At 39.9% G+C, this 18,723-nt stretch overlaps 1 protein-coding gene across 2 annotated transcripts in view; it reads right to left on the bottom strand.

The window, feature by feature from the left end:
- The window catches only part of LOC6556944, a 60,577-nt gene extending 45,204 nt beyond the window's left edge, over window positions 1-15,373 (bottom strand). For both annotated transcript variants that reach the window (XM_032738580.1, XM_032738588.1), the window contains exon 1: window positions 15,159-15,373. The gene's annotated coding sequence lies outside the window, so the exon portion shown is untranslated. The remainder of the gene's footprint in view (window positions 1-15,158) is intronic.
- Window positions 15,374-18,723: the final 3,350 nt, after the last annotated feature.

The raw sequence follows: 18,723 nt of genomic DNA, 5'->3' as shown, positions 1-18,723 counted from the left end.
TGTGCACATAACGCCCACAATGGAGGCTGGAAAACTGATTTAGCATAATGCGTTTTTCTCAGTGTATGTGCGCATGTATTTGCTAACCCCTTCTAAGTGTATCGCAAGACAGAGTGTTTTGCATAATTTGGCAGAAATTAAAAACGAGGGTAACATTCATATACATATGTGCGAACACATACATATAGTACAATATATGGGAATACTCCATAAACAATGCTTTCTGGCATGTATAAACTCATTTACTCGCACTCGCAAACAAAAGAAGGGCGTTGAAATTGACACCTCGAGTGTAAAAAACAAATAAAACCATCAAAAATGAAGAAAACATCAAAAAAATAAACCCTTTTTTGCAAAGGAACACAACTGAACGAACAAGCAAAGGAACATGTTAAAACTGGGTCTCTTTAATACTGCCTGCTGGCAAATATGCACTCACGCTAGCGATGACAGCGTGAGCTGGGAAATTAAGCTAGATCAGCCATGGATTGCATAGATATGGTAAGTATTTCATCAGAGTCTACCAAAGTTAGCCTTCAATAATCAAAACTAACAGCACTCTCATCTCTAACCTGCCTGCTTAAATATAACACTACCGGAAAATGGCTTGAGCTTGATGAGCCATTAAAAAGCTGCCAGTTTTAAGTAATTCCCAAATCTGATCTTAACGTTGACACTTGCCTCTCTCAAAGTTATAAATTTAAGATAACGTACGGAAGTGTGGCTGGGAAAGTGTCTTCATAATTAGTAGTTGAACGAGCTAATTAATAATTAATAACTTATTTAACTTAATTGATGCTTAGTAAAGCCTCCACTTTCTCTTTTAGCATGTCCCAAGGACCTAATGAACTATCTTTTGTTGATAGTTTTGTTTTTTTCTGTAAACTTTAATGGTTGCTTTTTAATTTTTTCTAACAAAAAGCCAACTAATAAGCACTTCCAGTCTAATGAACTAACACAAGTTTATTGTTATTGTCAATGACAGCTTGGCAAATCCTAATGAAGTGTATAGCTAGTTTAAAGTGTCTGCCATCTCTAGTTAATACTTGCAGGCAGTCTTTGCCGGGCCTGACGAGCGACGCGCGTCTGTTGCGGACACACTTTGGCAATTCGTTTAATTATTATATTATAACGACGGCACACACACTTGCACACAGACACACACACACAGTACACACACAGACACACACACACAACACACGCACACACACACAGCACACACAGCACACCACAGCTGCATAATAATAAAGAGGAAAACGTACATAAAACGTTGCCAGGAAACTTGTGTAATTCATATCGCATACGGCAGAGAGATAGAGTGAGGGGTGTAGGGTACAGGAGGAGCGAGACGCACAACAGCCGCAGGCAATTGCCAAGACATAACACACACACTCACACACACTCACACACACTCACACACACACTCGCACACACAGAGTGTTGCCTCTTACATGGCCCATACTCGGCTGCCTCGCAATTGGCTTTGACAATCGAATCCAAATTCGAATCTGAATCTGAATCCGCCTCATCGTCCGTTCGTTGTCCTCTGACTGAGCATATCAATTGCATTTTTTTCGTTGCTGTCTTTTATTTTGCGGGTTTTTTTCTTTTCTGTTTTTTTTTTTCTTCTTTTTTTGGGTGCCAAACCACAAAATTACATTGAGTCAAGAGTGTGTGGCGAGTTAGGGGGGAGGGAGGCGGCAGGGCCGCTGCTGGCAGCGCCCCAATACCAATCTCTACTTATCGCCGGTTGGCCATGTTAATTTTTAACCTCAGGCTTCACCAAATCGAAAGCTGATCGTATAAAATTACAATTGACAGCGGACGCTGAGAACCGCAAAAGGTGACACTCGTTGGGTGCCGCCTCTCAACTGAAGTTATCGTTGTTGTTGCTGTTGTTGTTGTTGTTATTGTAGTTGTCGTTGTTTTGGATATATGCATATAGATTACATATATCGATACTGAACAGTGTGCGATCGATACAAGTTGATAGCAACTGCAGCGGCTGCAGAAAGTAAAAGTGCCTGGACTTAAGTTATTTATTAGCATTGGTCCTTGCTGTGTACTTTTCTTAATATTATTTATTAAATCGTAATCGTAAAAATTGTTAATTTCACGCATTTCAAATGGTTGTCAGCAATGCTTATGGCTATTTGACAAGACAATCTCACTGACAACTTTCACTAACAATTCGCGTAACACGTACCGCTAATTAGCCATTTTTTTCCTGCTACCAATTTGCTTTCGATGCAGTAGTTTGTCGACACTTGGCGCAAATGGTCAAAAACATTTCGCGTTTTGACCATAGCGCGTAGGATGTAGCCGTTAGCCGACAATGTTGTTGGGGAAATCAAAACCAACACCTGGGAATTGGCTAAAACGCAGCCAGCGAATTCAAATCTATTGGCCAATGAACATCTATTGCGTAGGAGTGAGAAGTTGTTAGTTTTTTACTAAATTTTTTTTTTTTTTTTTTGACGACACCTCAAAAGGGCTAACAAGTTTTTCGGCTTGGTCGAAAGCACAGCTCAGATTGGCACCCCGCTAGCACAGATCAGTGATTCGTAACGCTTTAATATGAACATTTATTTGTCATTAAAGTTGTTGCCAATAAAAAATTGTTTTCGTTACCATAAATATGGCCGTTGTGAATGGACCCGGCTAATAAACAGAAAATGTGACACAATCGGCTAAGCGGCAAGCGGAAAGCGGCTCATTTGTTGATAACAGTTGGAGACCAAAGTGGAGAAATAGAAAAAAAAAATTATGGGGAAAAAAAATGCTTAAGCCTGAAAGCCCCAACGAGATTGGCCACAAACCCGTTTTGTGGCCAAGTCTAAGTCTACGCTATGCTTTAAGCCATAACTGGGCGTGTTTAGCATTTGATAGTCAGGCACGACATGCTCGAGCCGGCCTTAATAAGCATAAATAGAAAATTTAATTAACAAATCAAATGCAATTTGATAAATGACTCCCAACATTTAAGCACAAATCAAGCAGCGAGCAGAGTCAGAGATTATTGCATGGCGCAAATGCAGCTTAAAAAAGGAATGCAAATGTCGATCCTTCAATGGAGCCATTAGTTGCAAAGCAGACAACATTCGCATTGGCATTGACTGTGGCTTATTTACTAAATAAGAGTCACTTTGACTAATGAATCAATTTGCCAGGCCGCCAACTTAATGATGAAGATGTGTGGACTCAGCGCAACGCAGTCATGACTCGACTGGAGTCGACTCGACTCCGAGTTGCAGTCGGAGTTGGACTTGGAGTTGGAGTTGGAGTTGGCGTCACGATGAGTTCAGTTGAGTTGAGTTGATTAGGGGAACCCATTAATGACAAGCGCACAGGATATGGATACGGGCAAGAGTGGCAACAACAGTCCAGACAAGTTCACATGATGACGTCGACCCCAAACAAACTCCATCCCACCAAAACACCCTCAATCAGTCGACTGGGCAGCGACGATGACGTCTCTGTTTATCTGTTTGCTGTTTGTTTGTCTGACTTTTAGATTCTGTGCTTCTTTTTATTTAGTCTTTTTTTTTTTTTTTTGTTTCGTTGGACGCTCGTCAATTAATTGCTGCAAAAACAACAAACTGAAATGAAATCAACGGCACCAGCAAGCGGCAACAAAAGCAGCTTGAGCTAAAGTTGAAATACCGTTTAATGCCCATTGGACACGCCCACTTTTCCCACACTACTCACACACACACACACACGCAGCGGTGGCAACGGCAACGGCAACGGCGTGGCAAGCTGAGGCCGTTGCAGGGAGCGTTTAAAAATGCGTCAAGAGTCAACTTTGACAACAGTCCAGGCACACACACACACACACACTCAACAAAAATATGCATGTGTGTGTGTGTGTGTGTCTGTGTGTAATTGCAGTTTTAGCTTTTTATACCCTGTGCAAAGGGGATTAAAAATATGCGTCAAGTTTTGTTTTGGTTATAAACAATAATTTGATATACAAAGAAATGTTTTGTTTGGATTCTTGCAACTTAATATACGATAAACGTTTATTAATATTTTCAAACGAGGGAGTTTTTTTTCAGATCCAATGCGGAATTTTTACGAAATCAACTTGGGGATTGTTTGGTAATATAATACTTAGAAATTATGTTAGGCATCGATGTGTTTATTATTATTAGGCTAGGTAAGTTTTATTTATTTACTTAAATGCTTTCCTAAATGAATATTGCTTAAATATTTCTTGAGAAATAATTATTTGCTGTACTAAAAACGAGATTCGCTTAGGAATCAGCTCATAAAATATATAAATATTATAATTCATAGTCTCATAAGTTTATAAGAACTTTTTGGCATTGACAAATCGTAATTTTGTTATGCTCTTTCAATTTCTGGCAGTTTTCTAGGGTATTTCTTAGTGCAGCAGGCGGAGTGTTGGCTTTCTTACTTGTTAGCTTTTGCATTTTGTTTGCGCTGTGTCTGCATCTCGAGTTGATTGCAGCAGCAGCAGACACCCACGCCTCGAATCCACAGCTATCTGTCTCTCTCCTAGCCACACCTGCTGTCTCCCTCACTCTCTGCCTTTGTACTAGATGCATTTCTATTAACAATTTGTCGTTATATGCACTGTTTAATAAATTACACGCTTTTTCGTATTATACTATTTTAATTGCAAAATTTTCTTGCTGCGTCTTTGCAACATTGACAAAAAGACGGGAAATGTGATGTTGGCCAAGTTTCAAATTTTCGCAACGTTAACAATGACAACAAAATGACATTTTTGTAACATTGATTTTTAATTATTTTACGGCTAGCTGACCTAACTTATAATTTCGCTTGCCTCATCATGATGTGTGTTTTTTTTTTTTGTTTTTTGTTTTGATTTTCAAGAGCAACTAGAATTCGTTTGGGGCACGTGCTGCTGATTGCTCCTATTCTACTGAGTAGCATCTAATAAACAAGTTTGCGGCGCTGCATCTCTTGGGGCAAGCAACAGACGCGTGCGGCATTTTCCAGCTGCCTGGCTAATCGCTTGCGTAATCTTAAACGCGTCGTGGCAATTGAAATGGATTGCATTGAACAACTACCTGGCGAAGCTGCTGCTGCAGCTGCTTTGGCTGCCTCGCTAAGTGGCCAGTATTTTTTTCTTTTTTCCTTTTTTTTTATAGCTTTTTTTTGCTTTTTTGGGGCAGCTGTTGATGAGCATGAGCTGAGACTGAGGCCGAGGCTGACCCACAATCGATGCTCAAATTTCATTGCATTTTTTCGCGTTAGCTGAATAATTTTTTTCTTTTATTATTTTCAATTAATTTTTACGCCATGCCAATGAGTCTGGCGGGGTATGTGTGCAATATAAGTCTTTGCAGCGCCTAGAATAGCTTAACGGCTAATTGCGGCAAGCAGCAAAAATAAAAACAACTCATAGCGCAATGCGGATTAACCGAGAGAGGGAGATAGAGAGCGAGAGAGAGAGAGAGAGAGAGAGAGATACAATAAAGGAGTAGGGAGATGTGTGGCACAAGAAGAGGGTCATCATAAAAACATTATGGCTAGGCGCGCACAAAACAAACAAGCGCTGCAACTGGTGGAATTTTTTCAAAAGAATTGCAGCCAGTGGCAGGCAACAAAGAGCACTGAAGGGAGGTGAGTTTTTGAAAGGGGCAGCCAGGGAGCAGCAGCTGCAGATGCCCCAACGACAACGTCGTCGTCGTCGTGCGTGTGTTTGTCACTGCGGTTTGACAGGCAACATGCGAGAATTTGATGAGCATGGCAATGGGGCTCGGTCTTCAGCAGAGAACTGCACACTAACAAAACACACTCCGCCCCAGCACTGCATTACCACCGCCCCCATCCCCCCTTCTTCCATAATATGCCCTAGTGCATGACGAATGGGCACAGTTCGTGTGGAGTCTTGTGGGTGGGTGTGTGCTTGGGGGTCGTCTCACAGAGTCAGTGTATAAGATATATTATTATATATATATATATATATATATAGATATTGCATTTATATGAAAGGTCATGTTGTCTGCCTATTGATGGCGTCGCTGGCGTGCGAGCACGTTTCGCACATAGATTGGAGCGCACAGGTGTCGTGGCACTCAGCGGCCTGGGGACTTGCACTTGGCCACAGTGGCTCCAGCTATGACTTCGACTCTGAGTCCGTCTCCCTCTCCGTCTCAATGGGCAGTGGCCAAGCCACGAACTGCACGGCGATTGGCTTTGTTTATTCGTTTGTATCAGCTTTATACAGCTGCTGTCGCCTGTCAAGTAACTGCAATTGCTGTTGGTTCTTTCGATTTATTTGAAAAACCTAATACTGATGTCATTTATTGGTATGTTTATTGTTTAGTATTTACTTCTTCTTTGTTGCTTGTGTGTTGTGGTTGTTGTTGTTGTTGTTGTTGTGGTTGTGGTTGTGGTTGTTGTTGTGGTTGTTGTTGTCGTTGTAGTAAATGCACGAATGTGACAGCTCGTGCGATAATTGTGAATGTAACGATTTGGTAAACAAAAGCTGTTTGTTATGTAAGCGCTGTTTGCTTAACTAATGACTCTGCTGAATACAATTGCTGATTGCTACGTAACTGAAGGCTGCACATTCAAATGATTTGTAAGGAAACACATCAAATATTCAACCGGATGTCTAAATAAACTCTACGAATATCATCTGAGACCAATTCAAATGATTTATATACAATTTTCATTTAAAATTCAAAAACAATTCTAATTGCAATCTAAGCTTAGTGATATTTTAAGCTGCTTTCCAAACTGTGCCCATTACTTAAATCCAATGCTTTAACTATTCGAGGCAGGCTGCTAAATCTTTAGAAACTTGCACATCATTGTGCTCGTTGGCTACTTCATGTCAAATCTGTGCTACCTTCACTTGCCACAGTGAAAAAGGTGATGGTATTTTACGCACCTTGATGTGTCATCACTTGAGACGACTGTTTGCATTCGATAGCTTAACATCTCAATGGCCAAAACCATTAGGCAAACACTTTGGAGCCAGACACCCGTCTCGAGTTGAGGCAGCAGCAACAATTATGAGAAATGTGTAACATTCGCGACGTGACGTGACTTGACTTTGATGTAGACGCTACAAAATGTGGAACAGCTGTCAAAAATAGCAGAGCTACAAAGTTGAAGTAGTCGAATTGGTTCGCTTGTAATGCAATTTTAATGGCATCAACGACAACAGTTTAGCCAAATTTTAACCCTGACCTTGTTAATTTTATTATTTACGTTTTTTTTTTTCGCATCCATAATTAAAATGTCTGCTGCAACCAGCAATTTTGATGGGCAGATATAAACTTTTATTTATTGTTGTTGTTGTTGCGATGATATGCTGACCACCCGGCGGGGAAACTGTGACCCAGCTGGCATTTCGGCATCGCTGGGGGGGCAAAACTGTTCAGCTTTATGTTAATTATGACGATAATGCAACTTGTTGCCACCGCAGCTTAAAGACTGCGACTCTCCGACTCTGGCCCAGCTGTCCTCAGCTCTTTTCTGCATTAAATTGTGTATGAAATGTGGCAAGCAACAGCTGCCAATGGGCTTTGATGTGCCGTCAGTGCTTTAACTTTAACTTTAACTTTAACTTTAACTTTGACCTTAACTCGTTGATAAGTATGACAAAATGTGATGGGTTTGTGATGGAATAACGCTCGTAAAGCACTGCAATGTTATGGTAAATAATCGAGAAACGGCAATGTATGCAAAAGCCAGCTATTAAACTCAGTCAGAGCCCATGAGGCAATTATTTTTAACTAGCTATAAACTGCAGAATAACACATTACTACTGAACACAAGAGTAATATAAAAATCTTTAAGTATGCGAATAATGGATATTAATTATAACTGTTAATGTGCTTATGCTTTAGACAACAATGACTTTAATTAAATTTTAAATATATTAAAATTAAAGCGAATCAAAAGTTCTTTGCTGTAAAACACATGTTTTTACTGTGCCTCAAGCCACCTTTAACCTAATTGAATTGCATTGTGGCAAATGGCAAATGGCAAAAAAAGAAGAAAAAAAGTGAGCTAAACAAAATATGAAATTTTTTAATTGGCAGCCACTGGCCGCCGTCAATGTTGGCACGTTGTTTGGCATGCAGTCTTCAGCAGCCACAGCCATGAGCAACAGCAGCAGCCGCAGCAGCAGCAGCAGCGGATCACCTGGAATCTCCCCTCTGGCTTAGCTGAGGCAGCTCGCCGTTCATTTATGTCTGCGTCCGCTCAGTTGTTGCCTCAGTCTAGGCATCGACATCGGCTGTGACTGCGGCATCGACCTCGGCATGCATTTCCTTTTTGGGCTCTGGCTGCGACGCATAGAAATTTTCTTTATAAATCAGTTAATGTTGTTGTGTGTATGTTGTGTGTTGCTCTTGCTATTGCTATTGCTGTCGCTGTTGCTGTTGCTGTTGTTCGTTGTTGTTTGAGGCAACAAGCAAAAGTACAAAGCAAGTTGTTAAAATTCCTGTTTAAAGTTTTGTACGCACATGCAACAACCTCGCAGCAAAGTCGCAGCACCCCCAGCACCTCCCATCGTCACCCTCTCGCATAAGCAACTTCAAAGGAAGCTGCTGCTTGCTGCCTGCTGCATGTTTGCATTAAAGACGCATTTTGTTTGCACAGATCCAAGCAAGAAGACGACGATGATGATGATGATGACGACGATGACGACGACGACGACGACGCCATCCGCAGCGTGTTAGAATACACAACATGTAGCCTACCAACTGTTGGCTGCACTCATAATCAGGTTTTAACCAAAGCTCAGTGTCTGAGCCTCGCTCTGAGCCAGAGCCTTAACCGGGCCCTGGGCTGGGAAAAGGGAGTAAGTTGCTCGGCTTTGGCTTTGGCATTGGCATTGGCGTTGGCGTTTGCCACAGTCGCTTATTGAGTTGGGGCTGCACATGTCTACACAAAAGAGCATCAGCCAGCGGTTCAGGTGGGCCACTTGAATACACTCGCCAAAAACATGTGCACCCAAATTTTGCAGGCACAATTCGAATTTATGTTTAATAAACACAAATTCTTGCTTAGCTGTCAGCCTTATTTGATTTAAACTGGATTTCGACACTCGCTGGTATATTTTTTGCTAAGTGTAGGGCGGGTGCTCTGGACGCTGGACGCTGGACGCTAACTAAACAATTATGGCAAACGGCCTCGCGTTGGCCAAGCCACAAAAACAACAGCAACAAAGATGATAATGATGACGACGATGCCAACGGCTGCAGCAGCAGCAGCAGCGAACTGAGGCACACATCCCTAGATCCAGCTTCAACCACATCATGCAACAACAGCAACAGCAACAGCAACAGCAAGAACAACTACAACAGCAATAGTTACATGCCCAGCTTTAGCCACATCCTTTCGCTCGTCCATCTAACTATTGCTCGTATCTATGCATCTATAGTTATTTGTATTATTATTTTGCGTTGTTTTTGCTGCGTGTCTTTTGCTGCTGCTGCTGCTGCTGCTGTTGTTGTTGTTGCGATCTTCGTCTGCATCTGAGTTGCTTGGGCAAGTTTTGATGCATTCGCATGTGTTTTTTCCCCCACCAATGCATCCTACATCCCCCACACCCCCGCCCCCCACCGCCTGGCATTGTTGCCTTTCGGTTTTATTTATAGTCAAAGCAGCTTCAACGCTCGCCAGATCCGCTCGCCGGGTTCGCTTGGTGTGCTTGGACTGCTTGGTTCGTCGGCTGATGATGCTTGCAAGCTTAAAATCATAATAAATGCATGGTTACACAAACACGACAGACATCCTATGAGCGAGGGGTGCCAGACAAGACTCCCAAATCAAAGCAATTTCATATATTATATATTATAATGTCAGCTGGAGCTTTACCTATTTGAAATTGAATTTCTTATAATATATTTACTTTAAACTAGCCATTTAAGCAAATTTAGTTTCCTTAACTTGCAGTCAGCAAAACGAAAAAACATATTCAACTTTTGTTATGGCATTTGAATATCAATTATTCTTAAATCCTTTTGGTTTTTATATTTGCTTAACTCCAACTGCAAAACTTTGGGGGCAACCCTCGCGTCTGGTGCCAATGTTATGGTGCAATACATGCAAGTTTATGTTCTGGGTGAGTGGGACTGCATTTTAGTTTTTATTTTCGTCATTTTCCAGAGACTGTTTTTTTTTTTCTTGCTGCGTTTTTATTTTTGCTGCTGCATTTTTCTCTTCATTGCGGTTTTCACGTGTTGCTATTTCTGCAAGCTTTCCATTTTTCAGTGTTGCTTTTGTTTTCTGTGTGTTTTTTTTTATTTCGGTCTCTGTTGTGACTGCCATGAATAAGTAGCATGAACTGCAAACAAAAACAAATACAAAAGCAAGCAGGCAAAAAAAAAGAAAGATTTCAACGCATGCCCCAGCTGCACCGCCCCCTGCCACTCCCACTCCCCCAACCACAACCAGCTGCAACTAAACCCACGCGCTGCCCACGCCGCCGCGACGCCGACGTCGACGCTGGCTGCGCTGTAAGCGCTTGGCGTGCTAATAACTCAGCATTTGTTTTAATTTCTGTTGTTTTTGTTGATGATTTGTTTGCTGAATGACTTTTTATGTTGCGCTTGTTTTGGCTACTACTTTTCTCGCTGTGTCTGCGTTTGTTCAGTGTTTGCCATTTTTTTTGTTGATGTTTTTTTCTTTTTTTTTTTTTTGGTGATATTTTGTTTGTTTATTTTTTGTGTGTTGTATTTTGTTTTTGTGTATTTGGCAAGTTTATTATATATTCTACACAGTTTTTGCCCTTGCTGCTGGCTGCTGCTGCCGGTTTTAGTTTTTGGTAAATTATTTTCTGGCAGCCAACATAAATACATATACAATTTATCAACTTGGCTTAGAGAGTGCGGCTTTTTGTATTTGTCCAATTTGCTTTCTCTCTCTCTCCCCCTCTCACTCTCTCTCTCTGTCAGTCTCCAACCTGTCGTCTCATATTTCTCTAGCTGACTGCTTTTGTTTGTTTTTTTTTGTTAGTGTTGTCAGTTTTTTATTGAGCATCAGCTCGTTTATCAGACTTGAGAACATATTGAACATTGTCACCTAATAATATTGACACTTTGCTCAGCGAACAAACGTTTCAGTTGCCGATTTAGATTCAGCTATTCTTATTACCATTCCCTTTGCCACATTAGCAGCAGCAGCAGCAGCAGCAGCAGCAGCAGCAGCAGCAGCGCCCACGATTACGATCCGAAAACGAGCCACGCACACAATCAGCAAATTAAGTGATTATGTTAACCGGTTGTTGTTGTTGTTGTTTTTGTTGCTTTGAGTTTTTCGGTATGAGAGGCTGCCACAAAAGCCGGGCCCAAAACAGAAAAATTTACATGAAAATTAACTTGTTATGTGCCAAGCAACAACAACAGCAAATACAACAACAGAGCAACAAAAAGAGAGCAACAAGCAGCGACAATTTGAAGTTAAACTGAAACCGAACCGAAACCGAACTGAACCGCAGCCGAAGCTGAAGCTGAAGCTGAATCTGAATCTCAATCTGAACACCAAGCTGACAACCACTTCAGCTCCAGCTGAAGCTCCAGTTTTGCTGGCTACAAAAGTGGTTTCAATTCTTCATCTGTACACTCTGAAAAATATGAAGCCCACAGTTTAGAAAACAGAAAATATAAAATGGAAATTAAAATTAAAATTCAGATCCTTGCCTAATTGAAAATTTCTTTGCCAAAAACTTTAATGAATAATAAAAGTGAGTCTATTTTCTACACTGAAGACCACTTTTTATTCTCCAAGTGTACTGCCGGCAAAATAATTTGGTATAATTTCAAAATTAGAGCTCATCATTAAGCCATATCAAAGTTGTTGGCGTTCAGTCGGCAGACTTCTTGGCCATGCTTCGTTGCCTGCTGCTGCTGCTGGTGCTGCTGCTGTTGTTGTCTTGGGCCCATAAGCTACAACCACAGACAACAACTACACTGGACTACATAGCACATACACATATAGTTCATATGTGTCGCACACTATTGCCATTTTAGATTAGATAAACACGGTAATTTGCATAGTTTTGCTTTTTATATTTTGTTGACTGGCTTAAAGATTGTGGGAAAGCAAATACAGATAATTGACTCATAAATGAGCATAAAATGGAGCTAAATCAACAAGAGCAATTGTTGGTCATGTTGCTTTGCTTGTAGCCCGACTTAAACGTGCCCAAATTCACCCAACTAACGTGCAAAACTTTTCTTGTTTTCATTTTTTTTGGCACAACTTTTGCTAACTTCTTTTTTTTTTCTTAACTTGGCTGCAAGTGCAACAAGCTTAAGCATTACATTAAAGCCATGCAGCTAAGAGCACAAGGCCGGACAGCGATAAATAAATTCCATACGCTGGCAATCGCCCTTTTGAGCTGCTCTTTGTATGCCTAAACCTAAATCGCACGAACTGAAAGCAGTTTCTTGTTTTTGTTAGCCAACAGTTTGCGACTTCCGTCATATAAATTTTTAGATTTTCCAATTTGGATTTGCAACACGTACGCCAAATGAGCAAGCGAAGCTAATCAAAGCTGTAGCTTCACTTGTTCTATCTGAAGAGATCAGCAGAGATCAGAAGAGATCAGAAGAGAAAAGGGGAAGTCGGGTTTTTGAATTGCTTAATTCAAATTAGCCGCTTTATAAACGAAGCTGCTAATGTCTCAATCGATCGGCTGTTTCTGTATCTCTATCTCTATATCTATTTGTATATTTGTTTAGATGACAAAACTGCTTTTGCTGTTTTGCTGTTTTGCTGGTCTCAGTCTCAGTCTCAGTCTCAGTTTTATTTATGACCACAACGCCATTACAGTTCTCACTGTATGCTTGGTATCTGTTTCTATGTTTATTCAAATCTGCTGGCAAATGTTCTTTTCATTTGGCTTCTTTTTTAGCGACAAAGTTGATTCCACACTTCTTGTGCTGATGTCTTGAACCCTCTCTCTCTCTGTGTGTGTGTGTGCTTGTTTCGTTTCTGTTTTGTCTGGGGCAGCTGTTGTCTGGCAGGTCTAGAGTCTAGACGGAAGGAAGCTGCTTCCACAAGCTGCACTTGAACCCGAGAGAAACCCACCATTTTTTGCACATCACCCCTCGCCCAGCAATTTGTGAATGTGAATGAAAAAACAAAACATTCATGAATGAAATGAGGGTGCTTTCTGATAAACAGCAGCCGTATCGTTGTCGCTTCCCTGGGAACGCAACTTGCCACACTCGAACAAACTGCAATATTAGTAATACTTAAGCCACTCTTTTAATTTTTAGTATTTCTGCCAAGTTCTAAATACTGCAGCATATTTTTAAGAGACAATAATATTTAAAACAGTCAAAAATTATTTTTAATATTTTTATTATTTAACTGTCTTCAGCTAAATTCTAAATACTGCTACACATTTTTGCAGAGTGCATTAAGAAACAAACACACACACACACAGACACAGACAGGCCAACACACTCTTGCCGCTAGACACCTTTATTGTGGCAGAGATCTTGATGTCCGGACTCATGTGGGGTACTTAGTGGCTTTTGTTACTGCTGCTGCTGCTGCTGCTGCTGTTGTTGCAACTCTTGTCTGGCTGCAACTATTGTCAAGCTTTTAATTACAGATGTCTATTAGTATTTGTTATCTAAGTATATACTGCTGAGCTAGCTGATTTCAACTTATATATATATATATAGACTATATGTGTGGCAAAGGTTCTTGCCGCAATTGCATTGGCTAGCGAGTTGACTAGCTGTTAATTGACTCGAGTTTTCCAACTAATTGAAACTTTTGCGTTTTTGCACACGCTGCGTATACTTAATATGCTTGCAGCTGGCTGTTGTAAGTGCTCTTTTGCTTAACTTTGTGCAACATTTTGGCTTAATGCTAATTGGCACGTGTCCATTGCCACATTACACTATCAATGCTTTTCTTGTTGCTGTTGTTCTCGATGTGCTGATTATTGCTCTCTGCCATTTTGAATGTAATGAGTATTGTTGGCTAACTGTAACAAGGCCAAAACTAATCACAAATCTCATTAATGTGCATGTGATATCTGACTAAGTTAATTTCGTGTGTTTCTCACGATGTCACAATTATGGCTAGATAATAATACCTATTAGGAAGCTGGTCTCTTAATTACAGCTGTGCTAAAGTTCTTGATTAAATTAGTAAAGGTCTTTTAATTTTATTCGTGTATGTCATAAGAAAGTTAAGAGCTTTAGATGAGAACTCACTTTTTGTTTGCAGCACAGCAACAGCTAAATTAAATCAATTATTTTTTACATATTCAATAAGAGATTAAAGAGATTTACTACTTATAAGAGAAGCTGAGAGAAACTTTTGTTTGAAAAATGTACAATGAAAAAATATAAATAACTTGCTAAATAAATTATTGATAATGATAATAATAAATATATATATATCGTAAATGGGATGTATACATCTATATATATATATATATAATATTTGTTCGAGCTTAAGCATATCTAGAATTATTAAATTTAGTCTTAACTTTGAGCTAAGAATGAAAGTCGTTCAACTCACTTTCTGCAAACAAAACTAGGTCTTTCAATGACTTCTCAACTACATCATTTAAAGTTGACAAAAACCAAGAAAGAAAAAAACAAAAACACATTTGAAATTCAGGCCATTAAATCACGCCCTTGTTAACTGGGTCTAATGTGTTGTCATTTTGTGTGCTGCTCCAGTTAATGGACATAGTACAAGTATTATGCCAACATTAAGTAGCTTGTTAGATACACACACACACACACACACACACACATTAAGTATTGGTTGTTGTATGTAAAACGCCACTTGAATTGTCAATTTATACGAAATGCAAACACAATCAAAACACACAACAAACACACAAACATTTAAATGGCAGGCAACGAGAAAAGTTGTCAACTGTCAAATTTAATCATGAATATTATAAAACCCGACCTACAACAGATACATGACTAGATAAACAAAGCAAGACTGCAAATAATGTCAAAGTGTCGCTTCAAGCATTTGCTGTTTTTGTTTATTTATTTTTTTTCATTTGGTTTATTAGCTGGTTTTTTTTTTTTTGTTTTGGCTTTGGTTTTGACTAACTGACATTGTTTTTGACTGCTTTTGCGGCTAATTACAGTGGATATATTTGTGACAAGAATTTGATGGGAATGTTTTAATTTTTGTTTATTTGTTTTTACCTTTGATGAATCAGCAGCAGCAGCTTTGCTTCTTTGACTGTGTGTTTTACAAATGGCGTGCAGAAGAAGAAGAAGCAAAAGAAGCAGCAGCAGCCGCTTCCGTTTCCTGTTGAGCGCCGGCTCTGCGAAAAATATCCAATTAGAACTTGCAGCTGCGCAGGCGTCACTGCGAAAACTTTCCAGCACACAACTTTTTCCACTTAAAATTTGTATATTTCTTATGCCTTAGCTACTTTTTTTTTTTTTTTTTTTAATTTGTTGCACTTTGTTGTGTTGTTATTATATTCAATTTGCACTCCAAAATTATTTGTTGCACAAAACTTCAACTTGCAATTTGTTATCGGTTTTGTGGCAGCTTTGGCACTTTTATCAATATTTAAAATCTAAGCGTTTATCATAACGGTAAATGCAATTTGTTACTACTAGAAACGGACAGCGTGAGAGAGAGACAGAGTGAGAGTGAGCGAGTGAGATGGAGGCACTTTTGGGCACAACAACACAAAAAAACTTAATAATTATTTTTATACTTCTGCTTGTTTAATTTCCGATCAAAATTTTGCTTGGATAATTTGTATTTTGGGCTTTTGGCGTGTTTTTCTTTTATTTTTGCGAATTTCTCGTCATGTGCGAAAGGCGAACGAAAGGCGAAAGAACAAAACGAGCGGCCGCGCCGAATTTTCTTGTACGAGCGCCTAAAATCAACTGACTCGAAACGCAGCGCAGTCGTTTCACTCAAGCGTTCGCTTGGATTTCGATGCACTCACTGAATGTTTGTCACTCAGCGTGCAAACCAAAATGTTGCGCATCAAACCTAGTTGCAATCGAACTAGCCAACCAGGCAACCAGTCTGCTCGGTTTCCAGTTCGTTTCAATTGCCAACGTTCCAACCGCTGCGTTTCGTTCCGTTCGCTTGTGCTCAAAAAACCTGTTTGGTTCGCTGCTGAGTGCAAACAGGTTTCGTTATATTTCTTTTTGAGCGCGAGCGCATTTTGCCTAATTACTCAATTATGCTGCCGACACTCTGAGTCGCTGCAAGTGCGAGCGAGATAGCAAGCGCGAATGAGCTGTGCTTTGCAATTTAGTGGTTATAATTTTAGAAATTTATTGTTTTATCTGTTCGAGTTCACAGCTCCATCAAGCTGTACATATTTCATTGCCGCCAAGCATACAAAGTTGCAACCCAACCAAAGGATTCTCACTCAAAGGCGTCACTTTGATAACCGTGAGAAATTTAGAGCTGCGCTGTTAGCTTTATAGTTAGATATCAATAAAGCTGAACATGAGTAAAAGCAAGAAGAAAATAATTAGAAATTTATTAAACTTCTACCATGGGTTATATATCAATTTCAACTTCTTCGCTACTTTCTGATTTTTTTTCTTGTTTGTTTTTAGCAAGAACTGATTCCTGGCATTCCTTCACTTGAACAAACCCCATAAATATTTATGTGAGTCCTAAACACCAATTTCCATTTCCATTTCTATTTACCATTTCCAGTTTCATTCTTTTTCTCGCTTACTCTTGCATTTCTCGTCAAATGCTTTAAGTTGGCCAATTTGTTACGGTACTTTTGGCTATTTTGCACAAGAACTGGCCGCCGTCTTCCAGTCTTCCAGTCTGCTTCTACAAACTTGGGCTTTGCAGCTTGCGTACTTATGCAAGGCAACGCACTTAAAGAAGATGCCGCATGGATAATAACCCAAAGAGAGACAGAGAGAGAGACAGAGAGAGAGAGAGAGAGAGAGAGAGAGCGTATGTGAGAGATGCAGAGAGATTTATGTGTGGGTATTTGTGACAAGTGTCTTTCATTAGCATAAGTAAATCTTCGGGAATCCTCAAATTTATTTGTCAACACTTGACAATTTCATTGTTGACGCTGACCAAGGCGCAGCTGTAAACGGAACGAAACGAAACGAACAACAAATCATGATTTGCTGTGTGTGCGTGTGTGTGTGTGTGTGTGCATGTCATTTTCACATTGTCAAGCTAACACTTCCCCCCGCCTCTCCCCCTTCGACAGTACACCAACCTTGGCGAAGGAGCATGCGCTGCTTAAAACTTAAAATAAGCAAAACGGTCAACGGACAATGAATGCATTTGGTCAAAGAGAGTTGCCGTCATCATCTCTCTTGTTCTTGTTGCTGTTGTTGTTGTTGTTGCAAGTGTCGCCTTAAGTCCCAACTACGGCTTAAATCAAAGACAAATATTTACCCACAAGCAGACATAACATTAGCTTTGCTTTCAGCCTGCAGCATGCAGCTCTTCTTCCCTTTCACTCACCCCTTCACTTCTACCCTGCCCCTTTCCCTGACCCTGCCCCTTCCCCATCATCGTTTTTTTCATTAGCAATGTGTGAAAATGCAGCACAAGATTCCCAGCTAAAGCTTCGGTATTTATATTTAACACTCTGCTAACAATATTTGCATTAACATTACTTTGGCAAAAACATTATCCATTTGGCTAGTAGACTTCAAGAAATAGTTTTATATTTATTCATATATTCTTACAAATTATCCGAAGATATTTCAAATTTTTATATTTAAGTATTATCAAAATCAAAAGCCACATTGTAGATCTTTGATCATCAAAAATCTTTTCAAAAGTGATCAATTATTGGAGTTCAAATGTTCTGCAATTGCTTACACAGAAATATTCTTCATTTTTCACAAATCTAACAACTCTGAATTTGAATTTCAATAATCTTGAGAATTCTTACACTTTACAAGTTTTTGCTAAGCTTTGCGAATCTTGGGATACCCTTTCAAAATATGAGCACTTCTTAAGAATATAATGCCATCTAATCCGAATTTTCTCTCTAAATTAACCTTAAGAGAGTTTTCATCATTTTTTTCAAACATATATTTATTCAAAATTAGAGCCTTCAAAACATTTATTAAAAATATGATGCCATTTTCTGAGGTATATATTTATTGCTATAAATAAATATATATTTGGGGTTTTCTTTTAATAATAAGTGCAGGCTTTCACTTGCAGTCTTTGTATGATATTATTACGGGTCATAATGTGGCGAGAGGCAGTGGCCTGGCCATGGCTAATTGCTCGACTGCTGAGCAGGCCCCCCAAAAATGGATGCTATTAATGCCGTTGGCCAAAAGGAGACGAAGACTTTGACAGCTTGGACTTTTCTTATCTTGCTTATCGCGACAGTGTCAACGTCGTCGTCGTCATCATCACCATCATCATCGTTGTGGCAGTGGCATAGTCAGAGAGACGTAGCTGTGGCATTATGGCCAACACTCCATTACAAACAAAGCCATTGCCATTCATTAACAGTTGCGGCTTTTGTGCACCGCTGGCGTCTTCTCTTCTCTCCCTCTCCTCTCCTCTACTCTCTCTTTCGATGCCTCATCTTAGCCATCTTAGCCTGCTGAATTTCTGCTGTCGCCGCAGTAAAAGTTGGCAACGGTTTCGACTTCAACTTCTTCTGCGACTTGAAATTGTGGTTTGTGGCACGGAACGGAGTGGGCGGGGGCTATCTGCGTCGCTGCCCATAATGCCAACGTAATCTCAAATTACTGCAAATTTTCGCTACTCACCTTTTTTTTT

Source organism: Drosophila grimshawi, unplaced genomic scaffold, assembly GCF_018153295.1.
Source record: "Drosophila grimshawi isolate 15287-2541.00 unplaced genomic scaffold, ASM1815329v1 contig_44, whole genome shotgun sequence".
Classification (NCBI taxonomy): Eukaryota; Metazoa; Arthropoda; class Insecta; order Diptera; family Drosophilidae; genus Drosophila; species Drosophila grimshawi.
The sequence above is the reverse complement of the archived record's forward strand: the minus strand, read 5'-3'. Positions and strand labels throughout refer to the sequence as shown.